At 47.5% G+C, this 16678-nt stretch overlaps 1 protein-coding gene and 1 pseudogene across 1 annotated transcript in view; both read right to left on the bottom strand.

Annotated features, from left to right (window-relative positions):
* TMEM178B (transmembrane protein 178B) overlaps window positions 1-16678 on the bottom strand; it is a 415009-nt gene that overhangs the window by 385926 nt on the left and 12405 nt on the right. The gene's annotated exons all lie outside the window — the stretch shown is intronic.
* Window positions 242-896, bottom strand: LOC101539752 (S-phase kinase-associated protein 1-like; annotated as a pseudogene).

Raw genomic sequence — 16678 nt, 5'->3', positions numbered from 1 at the left:
AGAAAGGAAGAAAGATAGAAAGAAAGAAAGAAAGAAAGAAAGAAAGAAAGAAAGAAAGAAAGAAAGAAAGAAAGAAAGAAAGAAAGAAAGAAAGAAAGAAAGAAAGAAAGAAAGAAATTTTTTCTCATTTTGATCATATGAGAAGAAACTCAAGGCTTAGGTTTGACATCTGTATTCAAACTACATATGCAATGAGGAAATATTCTGCTAATACAATTGATTTGCTGCTGTGTTGGTCTATAGTTTGTCTAATATCAACAATTCTAAACAGAGCAGTGCAACCGGTATTTGGAACAATCCTCACAGTGTTACGGTGTCAGGCAGCGCGTTTCACTTCTCTTCACACCACTGGTTCTCTTTGCGAACCTGGGCTTCCTCTTCTTCAGTAAAGTCACTTTTTATATTAAAGGTCTTACAAATCTCCTCAGGTGTCTTCCCCTTCATCACGTTGGCAACAGTCTTGCATGTACTATCCAGCGAGCCTTTGATGTCTAAGTAGTTTGCAGCCAGGAAAGGTTCAAAACATGTTCCTTGGTCCACTTTCAGGAATTCTTGGTCCCAAACAGGGATATCATTTTTTACTTTTCTTTGTTCTTTTCATCCTCAGGAGGTGGATGGGGGATCATCCTTGTAGTGGGCGCACCACTGAATAACCTTTTAAATATTACTGCATCAACATGAGAGAGAAACTGGGTCATCATCTCCATCATCCATTCCCAAATCTCCCACATAGTTTTGATAGTTACAGACTGGCAATTTCCACATCAACTTCAAATATCTCTCCATGGTGGGCTGGAGGTTGACGAGAGCCAGCCAGCATCAGCATGGAGAAGACAGAGGCGGAGAACAAGGCCACTCTCCTTCTACACCACAAATCTTTTTATAAAGCTGCCTAAACTCAGGGTCTCTAGTTCTCCCCACCACTCTTGAGCCCCAAACTGAAATCAGTGACCTCCACACACAAGTGGCAAAGCTCACATCACAGCCCCTACCCCATAGGCACACATTGGCCACTTCCTGCTCCTTAAGACATTTCTTCCTCTGGGCACCCCGGAGGGAGCTGGGTCAACCCAGTGCCCACCCAAAAAGACCCCTGGCGGCCACTCACTTCCACACTCCAAAATGGCCACCATGCCTCCGGCCAGACTCCATCATCTCTGGACTGTGTTCACTGAGAAATTAACCCGCCAAAATCTTAGGCTATTGGCTCAAGAAGTTAGTGAGACCTCTTGACAAGAACTGAATGCTAAAAGCAGGTAAAGGGACAAACATGATAACCTTTCAATACCTGTATAGCAAACCACAATGCCCAAAAGATAAGAAAGAGAGTGAGAGAAAAAGAAAGAGAGAAAGAGAGAGAGAGAGAGAGAGAGAGAGAGAAGTACCTGTCACAGAAGTGGGAGGAGGGAGGAGAGGGATGAGTGGCCAGAGGGGAACGGGGGAATATGGATGGGGAGAAATGGACACTGGTGAAGGGATGGGTATTGGAACATTGTATGACTGAAAAGCAATCATGAACAACTTTGTTACTGTGCTTTTTACTATGATTTAATTTTTTAAGACACTTCTTGGCTTAGATTCCAGGCACCACCCTTTCTCGATTTTCTCCTGCTGCATTAGCTATTCTTCCTGGTCTCTTTGGGCAATTCCTCCTGGTTTCCCTGAGTTCTAGATGGTCCATGTACACAGGAACTTAATCCTCTGACTTGTCCTTTCTCTATTTTTCACTCATCCTCCTAACTTTAAATGCCAGATACTGATGGGCTCTACATTTTCACCCAAGTGAGACCTCCCCGCTGAACCCCAGACAATATACCCAACTGCTGACCTCTCACTGGAGAGGTTCCAAGGCATCTCAAAGTTTGTCTTGTCCGAAACAGCCCAGCCAGGATGCTCGAGTAACAATCCCAAGCAGCCGACCAGCTGGTTAGTCCAAACTGCTGGATGACATCTTGGCTCCTTCTGCAGCTGGTCCATCAGCCCAGGCCAATATTTCTATCTCGAATAAATATAGAACGCAATCTCTTCCTTCATCACGCTACTACCCCCACCATCTAGGTGGGCTGGTCTCCCTGCTTCTCTACACGCCCCTCCATAACCTATGATTAACCCAGCACCCAAGGGATCCCTTCAACCAACCCCTAAATCTAATCATGACCCTTCTCAGACCTTGGCAAAGGCTTCCCAGGTCACTCCCTCCTGTGACCTTCAGGTCTGACGTGAGGACTATGCACCTCCCTGACCTTCCACCCAACTTCAGAAAAGCACTCCCTCATAGGGCCTCCCACCCTCCATCATTCTGCCAACATGCCCTGGTCATTCTCCCACACCAGAGTTGCTGTCCTATTTTGGTTTGGGTTTTGATTTGGTTTTATTGGGGGGCACACCCAGTGGTGATCTAGGGGCTACTTCTGGCTGTGCACTCAGGGGTTGCTCCTGGCAATACTCCGAGGACCATGCAGTGCTGGGATGAAACCCAGGCCCCCTGCACGCAAGGCCTGCAGTGGGCCCATGAAGCTATGGGTTTGGCCTGGGGTTACTGCCACTGCCCTGATAGCGGCCTCCTTAGGGAATCCCCACCACCCAGAAGCCCGTGTTCCCTCATGTCCCAAAGGACTGTTCTCAAGCCCCCCTGGTAAGGTCAGCCTTGACCACTCCAGCCATCACTGCAGGTCTGCCTCTGCTCCTCCCCTAGCTGCTTCCCAGGCTCTTTCCTCCCTACCACAGACCACTTTCTAACTGCCTCGCATATAATTGTGCCCATTCCCCTGTTATTAACTCATGGCAATACAAGTTATATGTGGGCACAGGGATTCCTATTTGGTGCTCCCCAACCTCATTGTGACTGGCCACAAACCCTGATGTGTAGAAATTTGTCAGATATTTGCAGGTGAGGGAATAGATCACCCACGCGTAGGGTTTATTCATGCATCATGAAGGAGAAGTGTGACCCCACTGGGAAAAAGCAGCCCACTGTCTCTTGACCCAAATTCAAGGTACATGCTTACACGTATGTGCACTCATGCTGGCACTCTCCATGTCCCCCATCTCTGTACATCACAGTCTCCCAGTGGGCAGCCTGGCCCAGGGATGACATGCTGACCCCAGTAAACACCCACCACCTTCCCACCCCCCATCCTCCACTTTGTTTTGTGTGTGTGTGTGTGTGTGTGTGCTGGGGCCAGGGGCAGGGTGGGAGGCTCTACCTTCCCAGGCGTCTCTCTGATGCACTGTCAAAGTCCACCCAATTCTGTTCAAAACTGTTTGCACATCGAATCCCTGACACGCTCTTATTAAAAGTTGGTAAATTGCAGTGCCTAAAAATAAATAAATCAGCGTTTCCCTTTTGTTATTTTTGCTCTTTTATTTATTTTTAACAAATAGTTAAACAACCAAGAACAACTCTAATCAAATAGCATCTAAAGCCTAAGGCATTCATTTGACATTTCTCCACGGAGAATTCCCCTGTAAAAACAAACTGGCCTGGGGCCAGGGAGATGGCTCAAATGGCCATGTCCAGCAGGTGTGAGGCCCTGGTGTGATCCCCAGGGTGGAATCCTGAGCCCTGACACACCAAAAGTGGTGCTGAGAGCTCGCCCACCTCAACATCACCAGCACCACTGGGTGTGTCCCCCCACCCCCACTCTGTCAGCCATCTTTGTCTTAGACCTGCTCTAACCATGGATTCAAAACCTCCTGCAGGGGCTGGAGCAATAGCACAGCAGGTAGGGTGTTTGCCTTGCATGCGGTCAACCCAGGTTCAATTCCCAGCATCCCATATGGTCCCCCCGAGCACTGCCAGAAGTAATTCATGAGTGCATGAGCCAGGAGTAACCCCAGTGCATTGCTGGGTATGACCCAGGAAAAAAAAATCCTGGAGTGTGTGCTGAACATGGTCAATCATTAGGGACCCGTCACCTTGAGAGAGTCTGTCTCTTCCGCCTGAGTTCTAACAGACATCTCCAGGCAGGGAGCATGTGGTCCTGAAGGCTCTTACTGTGTGCAAAAGATCTAACTTCTGTGAAGGATCCGGCGAGATCTCTGACTCGGTTCTCTAAAGCAGCTTATTGATGTCCAAGCACCCAGCCAGCCCCTACACACTACAGATACTTGTGACAAAAGCTCATAATGCTGGTGACCGGAGAACAACGAAGTGCTTCTCTAATGTCCTAACACCTCTGCTGACCCAAAAAAAAATTAAACATCACCATCCAGTGTGAGATCCAGCCCAGGATTCTGAGTGGTTTTTCCATAAACCTATATGGCCAGAGCCTGGTCTCCAGCATAAAGGTTACCCACCATTTAATGAGACGACATTACTTTAGGACTCATCAATACGTTGCCTAGTTTTCCTGTTGTGTGATTAAAGCCTGATCTTCACAATGTACATTTTACTTGAAGCTCCTACCTGGTGGTGACCTCCGAGTGTCAAGTTAGAAGTCAGATCTGGAGTAGTTGAGATTGTATGGGCAGAAGGGGCTGGAAATATGTTTCTGTCTTAAACCCAGCACAAACTTAACCCGTACAATCCAGGAATTAGTGTGTCATAGAAGGCGATTCCTTGACAGGAGTCACTTCATCGGTCTGGTTAGGGAGCCACGAAAAACAGCTGCATCTATATTTATCTTCTGAGAGCAGAATTCCCCTCCTTTGCGGAAGGAGGCAGCAACAAGGTCTGCCCTCAGCCGACTGCCTGAGAGAAAGTCGCTTAAGCCAGGAGATATTCCAGACGGTTCCACAGAGGTGCTGCCTGGCTGTCCTTCTGTTCCCAAACACCCAATAAGGGAATGAATGTTTTCTGTGGCAAACTCCGATGACATCAGCAGTTCCAGTGGGGCCAGAGACACGGGAGAACTGGAGACAGACTCCAGCCAGAGTTCCACCCACTGACCCACTTTATTTGGAAAATATGCCAAGCAAACCAAGCTGGGAACCAGAGAAGAGCCCATTCCGGAAGAACATTTCCAGCCCTTCTCTGACGGAGACACACACTCAGAGGGAATGTGAGGAGACGGCCCTAGAGGAAGAACTGAGACAACGCAACACGGGGATGACTGAAGACATGGCAGGTGACACACACCAGGAGCCTCAGATGGGTCCCGGGGAGATGACCAGGTAGGCCAGGCTCCCAGCACGCTCTCTCATCCCTGGGAGGAGCAAGAAATAGAGGCAGCCTTCTCTTCCTCCAACACACTCTGGGCAGGGGACCAGCCTGAGAAATAGGGACAGGAGCAGAGCAATGAGGGTTAATCCTGGGGAAAGGCAAGAGCCTGCAACTGTGCTCATGTGGATCAGAAGTATGGGTGCTTTAAGAAAAGACAGCCCTTACCACGGAACTGAATGGAGTTTATCATCTGCTTTACAGAACAATTCACAGCAGGCGTCCTTTTAATGGGGACTCTCCCTAGTCCAATGAAATTATCACTCTCTGTTAAATAAGGTTTCCAGATCTACTGCGCCGAGACAAACCTTCATTCATTCAAAAAAAAACCTGCCTTAAATACCTATTGTGGTCCATACATTCAGTAGGCAAAGCCACCACAGATAAAAAGATGACAGTCAGATGATAGTCGTTACATTTTAAAGCCTCGGAAATAAAAGTGGGGGAAGGTAGGAGAGCCAGCTCAGCAGGAAGCCCAGGTTTAAGCCCCAGTACCCCAGGGAGTGACTGCTGAGCACAGAGCTAGGAAGGGCCCCTGAGCTCGAAAATATATTGAGTGCAGAACGAAGGTGGGCCAAGAGACCACCGACGCTATGAGCAAGGCCTGAAGCCAAGCCCCAAAGGGTAAGCAGGTGATGGCCAGGGAACTCGACAAGCAGGGAGGGGCTCCTGGGCAAAGGAAGAGGCTTTGCAGGCACCAGGAGCCAAGGCGTTCGACAGGAGAACTCGGCTGGAGAGAAATCCCAGCGTGGGCGGGTGGCGGGTGTGCAGTATGGAGGCTGGTCAGCGAGAGCACTCAGAGGACAGGATGCAGCCTCAGGGTCTGAGCTGGCTCCATGTGGTCCCCCAGCACCACCAGGTGTAGCGGAATGGGCTGGAGAGTTGGGGAGTCGCTCAAAAAGTCTTGTACATGGGGGGGCCCTGATTTGATCACTGGCACCGCATGGTCCCCCTACCAGCACCAGGACTGGCTCCAAAACGTAACAGTACTTCAATTTTAGTTAGGGCAATATATTTCAGATGCCAGAGTTGAAAACTTTGTCATTTACATGTATGTAATTTCCATTGATGTAAATGAAACAGGCATTATATGATATTGTTCAAATTTAGACTTGGATGTCTATATTTACATAGGTTAAAGTCATAGAGCAAATCATCACAAATTGATTTTTATTGATTTACTTTTTTATAACTTCATTGACCATTTCTTTAAGTTTTGTGGAGCAAGCAATATGACATAAATGTGTTGTACGCCTGCCAAGGGGGGCAGGGGGTGGAGGTGGGAGGGGACCTGGGGACACGGGTGGAGGGGCGGGGCTCTGGTGGTGAGATTGGTGTTTGAACACTGTCCGCCTGAAACAACTCCATTATGAGCAAATTTGTAAATCACAATATCCTAATAAATAAATAAAATCATCTTAACATAAATTTTTCCTTTAGAAAGAATGAAATGAAGCACTGAGGGAGGAAAGGGGTGCAGTCAGCCCACGAGGTGAAGATACAGTAGCACTGGGCCACAGGGAGTTTTGGAGAGGGCTAGGGGGTCCGTGAAGGGTTACCAGTGAAGTGCTAAGAGGAGATTTCCGATGATGAGGGATGGCTCTGGACAGAGCAGCGGTGAGCCGGGATCAGAGCACAGGGCAGCCTCACGGAGAATACAACCCAGTGCAGGGCTTCACACCTCTCAGAGCTGCCAGAGCCGAATGAGAGTGAGAAGCACAGGAAAATCTTGAGACGGGGATAGTATAGCGGGTAAAGACTTGTGTGCATCTGGTGGACCTGGGTTTGATCACCAGAACCACATACAGCCCCCGAATGGACACAGAGCCAGGAGTAAGCCCTGAGCAATACCAGAGTGGGAGAAGGGGAGAGGAGGGAAGAAGGTAGGGGAAGGTGAGGAGTGGAAAGGGTGGAAGGGGAGAAGAAGGAGGAGGGGAGAGGGAGGAGAAGAAGAGGAGGAGGAAGAGAAGAGGAGGAGGTAGAGAGGGAGGAGGAATAGAAAGAGGAGGAGAAGGAGGAGAAGGAGAGGAGGGGGAGGAGGAGGAGGAGGAGGAGAAAGAAGATGTAGAGGTTGAGAAAAAGGAAAAGAAGAAAGGAGGGGAGAAGAAGGAGGAAGAGGAGGAGGAAGAGGTAGAGGTGGAATTAGAGGGAAAAAAGGTGGGTAGGAGAAGGAGGAGGAAGAGGAGGAAGAAGAGGTAGAGGTGGAGGTAGAGGAAAAGAAGGAGGAGAGGAGGAGGAGGAGGAAGAGGAGGAGAAAGAAGAGGAGGAGGAAAAGGTAGAGGTGGAGGTAAAGGAAGAGGTAGAGGTGGAGGTGAAGGTAGAGGAAAAGAAGGAGGAGAGGAGGAGGAGGCAGAGGAGGAGACTGCGGCGGCACTGAGGGTGGAGCGGCGAGAACAGCAGGCTGGAGAGAGGTCCCACCAAAAAGGACAGGCACCGAGCAAGACCACCCACCCTCTGCCTCCCCTGCATAAAGACATTTGAGAAGGAGAGGTGGGGCCCCGAGGCCAGGCCCTCCCCAGGCCCTCCCCTGGGAAAGTGCTGCAAATGCCAGGCGTCCCCACCCTCCAGGGTGGGCCACGGCAGTCCTCCCGCCTGCCACCTTGCCGGCCTGCTGCCCAGAGCTGCGCCCAGTGCCACGTGCAGCCCCATGGTTACTAAAATCCAAACTCTGCTCACGCCTACTTTGCTTCAACAACCCCTGAAGTCCCTTGTGGCTCTCCGAATCCCTTAGAGCTCCAGGCCCAGTCTGGGAGGCCTCCAGCGTTTGTAGGTGAAAATGGAATTTTTACAATGGCTCTGATGGGACTTGTCTGTTCCGGCTATCAACTGTGTAAATAAGGCGGGAACATACCATTACGTGAGAGCCATGAGAGCCAAAGAGTTCTTGGCTAAAGTCTCCTCCTAATTTTAAGAAGAATCTACACCTCATTCCTTAGTAATAAAACTACTTAACTTTACTGACCAACATTCAGTTTCAAAGGTGACATGAAAACTCTGAAGAACTAAAGTTCTATTCTGCTTTCTTCAAATGAAATATTATTTTTTCTTTCGAACCACACCGGGCAGTGCTCAGGGAACCATGTGGTAACCAGGGATTGAACCCAGGGTTCTCCCATACAAAGCAGAATGTTCCTTCCTTTTTTTCAGCTCCCCAGCTGTCAAACTAGAGTCCCTGCCTTCCCAAATGTTTGGCTCAACCCTGGCTCACCTCACACGTGCTGGTCTCTGTGACTCTTCTATTTCAAGTTTGCATCAACTGATGGGACAGCTTCCCTTTCACTTCTGGGTTTCAAAACTCTTGATTTCTATCCACACACAATGAGAAACTTACAAAGGGAAAACTGACTTGTATCTCAGTCTCTATTTTAGGAAGAAATCATTTTAAAGCTATATTCCTTCTTATCAAAAGGAAATAAAACATAATTTTCTTTTTCCTAGTCCTACATGAGCTACTTTCAATGAAAACGCTTGATAGGGAAGACTTGGACTCTCTTCTCTAACTGCCTCTTGTTACTACTTACAAAAATCCACCCCAGATGGGGCAGGCTAGCTCCCACCCGAGCAAAGCCCCAGCAGCCTTTCCCACAGCCCAGAGTTGCTCATGCCTCCAGCCAGACGCGATCACCTCAGGACTGAGTCTCACAGACTGCATAGTGAAAGAGCCTGGATTTTTCTGGAGTGTGAGGCTGCAAACGCAGCCACCTGACATCTCCAAACTCTCCAGAACATGCCATCCCAGTAGTAGCACACCAGATTGGATGGTATGGAACACAGAAGCCAAGAACAAGAACAACCAATCTTGGCTAACAAAAACATTAACACATAAGCTTAACTCGTAACAACAGCTTAGTAAACCCTTAGTCAAGGACTTAATGTCCCCCATGGTAAAAAATACAACAACTTTCATCAATTTTGTTCTACAGAATATTTTTTAATTATTCCGTTGACCAGTTAGTAGTAACAAGCAATATAAAATAAAATATTGTGGGTCTACTACTATGGGGTCAGGCTTGAGGGGTGGAAACAATGGAAACAATGATAGAGGGAAGGGGATAGAGATGGTGGGATTGGGTTTTCGAGTATTGAATGCCTGTAACGAATCATCATGAATAACTTTGTAAACTATGTTTAAATAAGGGGAGGTGTAATCTACCACAGAGTCAGAGGCAGTTTTCTGATAATTTCCTGAAATAGAACCATCTTCTGTAGATGGAGCCTAACAGTATGAATAAAACTCTAACTTTTTTGTCAGAATGGTGAGTACCTTGCAAATAGCCCGAGTATGTGCCCCCATTAGCTTCCTGTTGTTAGTTTGGGCTGGAGCGATAGCATAGCGGGTAGGGCGTTTGCCTTGAACGCAGCCAACCTGGGTTCAATTTCTCTGCCCCTCTCGGAGAGGCCGGCAAGCTACTGAGAGTATCTCGCCCACACGGCAGAGCCTGGCAAGCTACCCATGGCGTATTCGATATGCCAAAAACAGTAACGATGAGTCTCAAAAAAAAAGGAGATGTTACTGGTGCCCGCTCAAGCAAGTCGATGAGCAACAGGATGACAGTGACAGTGACAAGACAAAAAATACTACAGGCAGTTTTAAAACACCTTTCCCATTCCATTTCTTTCCCCATTTGAAAAAGGTAAACCTCATTCTTTATTTTATACTCATAAGCCAGGTATTTTTTATACACGTAATGCAAATGATTCCATAAACAATGGCCAATGTTTATTATCTGTTTCAGAGTTTCCCTCCCATACATGGCATTAGACTCTACATTTCTTTCCTCGCTTTTGTCACTCAAGGTGACAAAAAAAGCCCTCGCTTTTATCACTCAAGGGTTTGATTACTGGGGGAGGGAACACCTTATTGGGGGTGGGCCACCACCTTGCTGTGCTTGTCCCTGGCCCTACACTCAGGAATCATTCTCAGTGGTGCTCAGGAATCACTCGTGGCTCTGCACTCAGGGATCACTCCTGGTGGTACTCAGGGCTCACTCCTGGCTCTGTGCTCAGGGCTCACTCCTGGCTCTGTGCTCAGGGCTCACTCCTGGCTCTGCACTCAGGGATCGCTCCTGGTGGTGCTCAGGAGAACACATGTGGTGCTGGGAATTGAGCTGTACTATCTCTCCAGCCCCTTCACTCAAGCCACTCAAGTTCTGCATTTATCTGGAACATACAACACTAGAAACACACGTCTGGCTTACTGGTTTTATTTTGTTTTGGGGTGGTCATTCCCTGCAGAGCTCACAGGACTGTGTAGTGGCTGGATCAAACCCAGTCCTCTGTGCCCTCTCCCTGGGCCCTAGTGTATGGGATCCCCCTCCCCTCCTTTTTCCCCCAGGCCTTCCTAGGGGAGCTCGGGGTCCAGTAATTCTCAGCCAATCCAGTTGAAGGCTCAGTGCAAGGGCCCCAAGATGCAGTGCTGCTTGGGCCTCAGGTACCAAGGCCAGCCGGGCTACCCCAGCAGTGCTAATACCCTCCAGGGCCACACTGGCCATGCCTGCGGAGCCCCCTGGGGCTGACAAAGTTTGGGGGACCATGTTAAGCATATACCCTAACCACTGTACTTTCTCCCAGCCCTCAGTAAATGTATTTGAAACAAACTATGATTGTTGTTTCATGCTAGAGCCACTTTCCCATGAATGGACACAACTCTGTCCTTTATGTGGGTTTATTCTGTAGGTCAAGGATACTGGGTGTGTATCATGTTTTCATGGGGGACAGCGTTAGGAGGAGGACACCTGGGGGCAGGTGCCCCGTCTCAGCTTCCGGAGTCGCCTCACTGGGGAGAGAGTGATGTTCAGACACTGCTTAACTCCAGTCTGGGCCCCAGTTCATGGATGGACAGTTCAAGGCAATGGCCCAGTGGTTTCCAGCCTTTAGACACCTGCAGCTCCAGCCTGCGGATTGGAGGCTGAAAGTCACTGCTGGAGCCAATGGGAACAGAGTTTCCTGAAACATAAAACATCCCCATCCCATCCAGGCTGCCAAATACTCCTGAGCCACGGAGAGCTGCGGCCACACCGGCCTACACAGAATTCCTGTGTCCTCAGGAAAGGAACCTGGCAAGACTCCGCACGAAACTCTTGAGGCAAGTGCCCAGAGGCCGGAGGGCTCGGCCGGCAGAGGAGTGGGGCATTTTTCAAAAACAGGAAACGGTATAAATTTATGAAGATAACCTAATATAAAGTAAATTGCCTTTTCTTGGCCAAATACTTGGACAACAAAAGAAAAATCAATGGAAATAATTCCGATACAGCTGCCGTCTCCCGTAACAGCGGCTCACCAGCCAAGCCTCTCCTCATGCCCCCAGCGGCCTCTGCACAGGAGAACATCACCTGTCTCCGGTTCTGAGACTCCTAGAGCAAGATTTTTTTTTTGGTTTTTGGGTCACACCTGGAGATGCACAGGGGTTACTTCTGGCTCTTCACTCAGGAATTACCCCTTGCGGTGCTCAGGGGACCATATGGGATGCTGGGATTAGAACCTGGGTCGGCTGCGTGCAAGACAAACGCCCTACCCACTGTGCTATCACTCCAGCCCCTCCTAGAGCAAGATTTTTATGTAGAGGGGGCTCCCAAGCAGGGCTTACGGGGGCTGGGGGGGTCCAGGGAGGAGGTCCCTTCCCAGAGGGGCTCAATCGACCGAGCCATTAGTTTAGGGCTAGGTCCTGAGGATATGGTGCTCCTTGGTACCTGCAGTGATGGGGACCACCAGGGTCACCCCAGTCATGCCGGTTGGGACCACGGAGTGCCTTGGATTCAGCCCATCCATCCCCTTGCCCTTGTATGATCTCAGAATACAAGAAGGGACTTTTACTCAGCATGTCTATGTACACAGACTGACAAAAGATAAAATTTCTCCACCTATAGACATGGAGAGTATCATGCTAAGTGAAATGAGTCCAAAAGAGAGGGACAGACATAGAATGACTGCACTCATTTGTGGAATATAAAGTAACATAACAGGAGACTAACACCTAAGGACGGTAAGATAAGGGTCAGGAGGCTCGCTCATTGGCTTAGAAGCTGGTCTCACGTGCTGGGGGGAAAGTCAGCTGGGATAGAGAAGGGACCACTATGTAAAGGACGGTTGGAGGGCTCACTCAGGATGGTAGTTGCGGGCTAAAAAGTAGACTATGGACCAAACATGATGGCTGCTTAGTACCTGTATTGGAAACCATAACACCCAAAGGAGAGAGAAAGTGGCAGGGGGTGGAAAGGGGTGAGGATGGCGGGAGGGATACTGGGAGCATTGGTGGTGGAGGATGGGCACTGGTGGAGGGATGGATACTTGAACGTTGTATGACTGAAATGTAATCACGGAAGTTTGTAAGTCTGTAACTGTATCTCAGTGATTCATTAAAATAAAAAAAAATTCTCCACCTTTGACTCCCCTGTTCCTTGTGTGACATTTACATTGGCTGTGTTTTTGGAATACTATGAGTGGAATCACATATGTGATTTCTAAAACTCTGGGAGAGAAGAAGGGATAGGAGTTGGGGGTGGAGGTGGGAACCAGGGCAGGAATAAGGTGTCAGAAGATTAGACAAGGAGCACCCCGGGCTTCCCTCCCCTCCGGACTGCCGGCCGAGTGGCCGGCACGCCGACCCCAAGCGCCGCCGCCGTCCTGTCTTCCTGCAAAGGTCTGTGACGCTCCCTCGACCCGCCCTTCCGGACCCAGCCTGCTCCGCGGCCCTGAGCACCCCGGGCTTCCCTCCCCTCCGGACTGCCGGCCGAGTGGCCGGCACGCCGACCCCAAGCGCCGCCGCCGTCCTGTCTTCCCGCAAAGGTCTGTGGGAAAGGGGCGTGGCCTAACCACCAGGGGGCGTGGCCTAAGAAAAGTGGGCGTGGCCTCATTACCGGCGGCCAAAGCTCACGCGGCGGAAAGTAGTTTTCTCAACATCCTATCCAAGACTAACATCCTAGCTATTCGCAAGCAGTAGGACAACAAAACACAAGACTTCACATAAGAACATCTCAGTAGGAGACCAGGTTCTACACCGGCAATTAAAAAGCCAACCACTATTAACTGAGCCTATCCACAATCCTTTTTCGCAACAAAAGGAAACAGGGACACTCATCATCAAGAGCCCTCTTTCATATCACCACAAACAACATGAAGAAACAGCGAAAATCCCCATTGCAACCAGAGGACGATCAAAGGAATCCGGAAACCTCAATGGGCGCCTCCTACAAACTTGACCTCTCTGAGAAAGAATTCAGACTTGAAATCCTCAACATGTTCAATCAACTCAATGCAAAGATGGACAACTTCAAGGAAGACCTGGCGGAAACAATACAACAGACAGCCGACAAAATACGGGAAGAAATGAGAGCAGAAATAAAAAACCTTCAAAAAGAAATGAAGGATTCCGTACATGAAATCAAAAACTCTCTGACTGCCCTCAACAATAGGATAACTGCAGCCGAAGACAGAATCAGTATGCTTGAAGATGAGCTGCAAGAGGCCTACGGGCAACATCAAACCATGGCAAGAGACCTCAAAATAGCTCTAGCCAGAATCAGAGTCCTAGGGGATGAATTCAAGAGGAACAACATTAGAATCATTGGACTACCAGAACCACAGGGAACCAACCCCAACGAAAAAGACACAGTCAAACAAATCATTGCGGAAAACTTCCCACAGCTGGACAATGCGGGCATCCAGATTCAAGGCGCCCGGAGAGTGCCAGCTAAAAGAGATCCTAACAGAAAAACCCCAAGACATATCATAGTTACAATGATGGACATCTTCCAGAGAGACACAATACTCCAAGCAGCAAGGTCCAAGAAGGAAATCGCATACAAAGGAGCACCCCTTAGGCTCACAGCAGATCTATCAGAGGAAACCCTCCAAGCTCGAAGGCAATGGTGGGATATAGTGAAAAAACTCAATGAAATCAACGCTTCACCAAGAATACTTTATCCGGCTAAACTCTCATTCAAACTAGAAGGAATCATACACTACTTTGGGGATAAACAACAGCTCAGGAACTTCATAGACTCAAAACCAAACCTAAAAGAAGCACTAAAGGGGCTATTGTAAGACAAGAACAACCTCTACAAGCACAACAAACCCTTGCACAAAGACGGCACAAAATCCCATAACAATAATCTCCCTTAATGTCAATGGTCTGAATTCACCAATTAAGAGACACAGACTGGCAAAATGGATTCAGAGACTCAACCCAACCTTCTGTTGCCTGCAAGAAACACATCTGAATAGCCAGAACAAACACAGACTCAAAGTCAAAGGATGGAAAACAATCCTGCAAGCAAACAACTCCCTCAAGAAAGCCGGAGTGGCTTTACTAGTATCGGACAACATAGACTTCAGGTTGAAAAAGATTAGAAGGGGTAGTGAAGGCCACTTTTTATTAATCAAGGGATGTGTACATCAGGAAGAAATCACACTCCTGAATGTCTACGCACCCAATGAGGGACCAGCTAAATACCTACAACAGCTGCTAAGAGACCTCGAGAAGGACATCTCGAGCAACACAATAGTAGTTGGAGACTTCAACACTGCACTGTCTCCTCTGGACAGATCTAGAAGATTAAAACTCACCAATGAAATACTGGCTTTGAAGGAAGAAATAGAAGAGAGAGGGCTAATAGATCTATACAGGGCTTTATATCCCCAAAAAAAGGAATACACATTCTTTTCCAGTGCACATGGAACATTTTCCAGAATAGACCATGCGCTGGGCCACACAACATACCTCAACAGAATCAACAAGATAGACATTGTACCAGCTATCTTTTCAGACCATGATGCACTGAAGATAAAACTTAACTGTGGACAGATGCAGAAAACCAAATCAAACACCTGGAAATTAAATAGCTCGATATTGAACAATGAGTGGGTCAGGAAGGAAATCAAGGAAGAAATCAAAAGGTACCTAGAAACAAATGAGAATGAAGACACGAGCTACCAGAACCTGTGGGACGCAGCTAAAGCAGTTTTAAGGGGAAAATTTATAGCTCTGCAAGCATATCTCAGGAAGGAAGAAAGGGCCCACATAAATAACTTGACTTCACAGCTCAAGACCTTAGAAAAGGACCAACAAAAGGAGCCAAAACCAGGCAGAAGGAAAGAGATAATAAAACTTAGAGCAGAAATTAATGACATGGAAACCCAAAAGACAATCCGGAAGATCAATGAAACCAAGAGCTGGTTCTTCGAGAAAATAAACAAGATTGATAAACCACTAGCAAGACTCACAAAGAAAGAGAGAGAGAGAACCCTTATAAGCCGAATCAGAAATGAAAAGGGGGACATCACGACAGAAACCAATGAAATTCAAAAGATCATCAGAGACTACTTTGAAAATCTCTATGCCACGAAACAAGAGAATCTAGAAGAAATGGATAAATTCCTCGACTCCTATAATCTCCCAAGGCTGAACCAAGAAGACCTGGAGTACCTGAATAGTCCAATTAACATCAAGGAAATTGAAATGGTAATCAAAAGTCTCCCCAAAAACAAAAGCCCAGGTCCAGACGGATTCACTAGTGAGTTCTTCCAAACATTTAAAGAGGACCTTTTGCCAGTCCTTCTCAAGCTCTTCCAGGAAATTGAAGAAACAGAAACCCTCCCTAACAGTTTCTATGAGGCTCATATCTCCCTAATACCAAAAGCAAACAAAGACACCACAAAAAAAGAAAACTACAGGCCAATATCCCTGATGAACACAGATGCAAAAATTCTCAACAAAATATTAGCAAATAGAATTCAACAACTTATCAAAAAGATCATACACCACGACCAAGTGGGATTCATCCCGGGGATGCAAGAATGGTTTAACATCCGGAAATCAATCAACATAATCCACCATATCAACAAAAGAAAAGATAAAAATCATATAATCATATCAATAGATGCAGAGAAAGCATTTGACAAGATCCAGCATCCGTTTATGATGAAAACACTAGCCAAAATAGGTATAGAAGGGACCTTCCTCAATATAGTCAAAGCCATTTATCACAAGCCTATGGCAAGCATTGTCCTCAATGGGGAAAAACTAAGAGCCTTCCCTCTGAGAACAGGGACGAGACAAGGATGCCCACTCTCTCCACTTCTGTTCAATATAGTACTGGAAGTACTTGCAATAGCGATTAGGCAAGAAAAAGATATTAAGGGCATTCAGGTAGGAAAGGAAGAAATCAAGCTCTCACTATTCGCAGATGATATGATACTATACTTAGAGAACCCTAAAACCTCTACCAAGAAACTCCTAGAAACAATAGACTCGTACAGTAAAGTTGCAGGCTATAGAATCAATACCCAAAAGTCCATGGCTTTCCTATATGCAAATAATGAGAGAGAAGAAAGTGACCTGAGAAAAGCAATCCCATTCACAATTGCGCCTCAAAAAATCAAATACCTCGGAATCAGCTTAACAAAGGAGGTAAAGGACTTGTATAATGAAAACTATAAAACACTACTTCAGGAAATAAAAGAGGACACGAGGAAATGGAAAGACATCCCCTGCTCATGGATTGGAAGAATTAATATTGT

This window comes from Sorex araneus, chromosome 1 (assembly GCF_027595985.1).
Source record: "Sorex araneus isolate mSorAra2 chromosome 1, mSorAra2.pri, whole genome shotgun sequence".
Taxonomy (NCBI): Eukaryota; Metazoa; Chordata; class Mammalia; order Eulipotyphla; family Soricidae; genus Sorex; species Sorex araneus.
Note: the sequence above shows the minus strand (reverse complement) of the source record. Positions and strands in the feature narration are given on the sequence as shown.